Source organism: Corella eumyota, chromosome 4 (assembly GCF_963082875.1).
Source record: "Corella eumyota chromosome 4, kaCorEumy4.1, whole genome shotgun sequence".
NCBI classification, from domain to species: Eukaryota; Metazoa; Chordata; class Ascidiacea; order Phlebobranchia; family Corellidae; genus Corella; species Corella eumyota.
In genome coordinates this window covers 5,280,059-5,282,297 of record NC_137493.1, presented here as the reverse complement: position 1 = coordinate 5,282,297, position 2,239 = coordinate 5,280,059, and positions in this window count along the sequence as shown.

Here is a 2,239-nt window from a genome sequence, read left to right as displayed (position 1 = left end):
AAATAATTTTTTCTGTTTGTGGTTAATATTGTGAAATTCGATAAGTGTTAGCTGATTTAGGGTTAGAAGGAGCTTAGTTAAGTTAATTAAGTGTAAGGTACTTATTAAATACAGTAGGGAAACCATTACCAAGTATGTAGAAAATTAATTAAATTATTATTGGATTAATGTAAATTTTAACTTAATTTATAAGACAAACTAAAAGTTTTAATAATTAAAATGGGATAAGACAATTTTTGTTTAGACAAATAGTTCAATCAATAAGATAACTAATAAAGTGTTTGTATGTATTTTTTTGTTTGGTAAGCCTATGTCCGTTTTATTATATGTTATATTTTATTCTAAGACAACAAAACCCGTTGTATTTGAATTTATGACGTTTTCCAAATTATTTTTGAATAAATCAACATTTTATATAAAAATGGCTCATCACGACATCGAGGGGTCAATATTTTAGTAATAATTTGAACACCGTTAGTCGCTACATAGCAATGTCTAAATATATTTTACACCTTGTGACGGTGGCCAAGTATTAAGACTGGACTATTTATTTTGCTTCAGACATGTGCTCTGGTGCGATACATCAAGCTGTTGTTTGTGCAAAAATAAATAACGGAGAGGTCGAGCCACGCACTCGTGTTTATTTACTTACTTTATCTGACACTAGCATCAGGCCCAGTCGGTCGCTGGGCTGTATTTAATTATGTAAGCAAGGGTCCATTCAACAGTGAAAACAAAGTATCAAGCCTAGCGTCTGTGAAGGCGCGTGGCCAGCAGATCAAGGCTACGTGCGAAAACTCGAGAAAAAAGTGAGTAAACCTTCGGATTAAGCAAGGGGCATTTAAGTTTTGCCACCTACACTTTTAAGCTTCAGTGTACGCTGTTCGGTGCCAGGTTACAGAGCTGTACAATTTTGACCCTTGATCGTTTAAGAAGTAAATATTGAGCTGTTTATATATTATGAGCGTACGGCGGTTGCTATCATTTTGAAGATCAGAACATCAGACTAGTTTGGGTGTAATAAGTTTAATACTTTAGAATTAAAATGGTTTACTGCTGAGATAGAGTAATAAAACGGTCTTGCAAATTCTAAATAGATATACACTTACTAAATGAAGTTTAAATGCTAGGTCAGATATGCTTTCTGTTAAAGGCTACACGCAAACATTATATTTTATCATGAAGAACTGATAGTAGTAATAAAATAATCAGGAAAAGTTTGATGTTTAATTTTCATGTAATCGCATTTTTATAAGAAGTTTATTCATAAGTTTAATGTAAATCAATACCATCTATATCTTTGACCGACCGCATAAACTGAACTATGTTAACATTTTGAATTAGTTTAAAACAAATAATAAATAGAGTAATAACCTTTCACTACTATTACGAAATTAAAAATCAATTTACAAAACATGGTTTTAATTACCAATGTCACACCGTATAGGTGGTAATTATTGGAAATTTTCGTTTAAATGTAGTGGCACACCTATAATTATACCGTACACAAATTAGTAACACTTTAAAAATGTTTGTACAAGAAATTTCCTATGTATTAGGGATGATAAGTTTATAGAATAAACACTTATGGGTTGTAGTTACGTTTTGCTTTTTGGTTGAACTAACTTTAGTTTAAATATACAGCGATGACTTAATTAAACGCGTATCTCCGTTTAATTTTAATTTAATAAAATAGAACTTAGTTTAGACTTTCTTAATCGGGAAATTAAGGATTTCGGGCAATTAAATGAACTGTGCAAATCGCATTATATCAAAGCTAGGGGGTATGAAAGTCATATGCGTTAACAATAGATAATCCATTTCTACCCCAAAACGTCCATTCTTAGAGCGAGATAGCATTCCGAGTATTATCTAGGATGTTTCATTCTGCGCCAGCGTCGTCTTTTGTTTGCTTTCAAGCCGCGATCTTTTTTCGTAGAGCGAGATTCGACGTAGCGAGTAGTCCTAGCCTTCAGCATTCAGTCGCTTATCAGCAGCGTGCGGAGACGTAACGGCTAGGTCGTGAGGAATGTGCCTAGGCATGTCTGTTCGCATCTGCAAAAAGTACGCATGTTCTAGTTTTTTTAACGTAGGCCTATACTACAGATGCAAGAATTTGCTAATAATTAAAAGCACGATCAGGTTTATAATTAGTCATATGTAACCTTAGCTAGTATTTTATGAAAACAATTTGAATTTTAATAAGCTTGCATTTAGATAATCTTTAAAATATATTTAG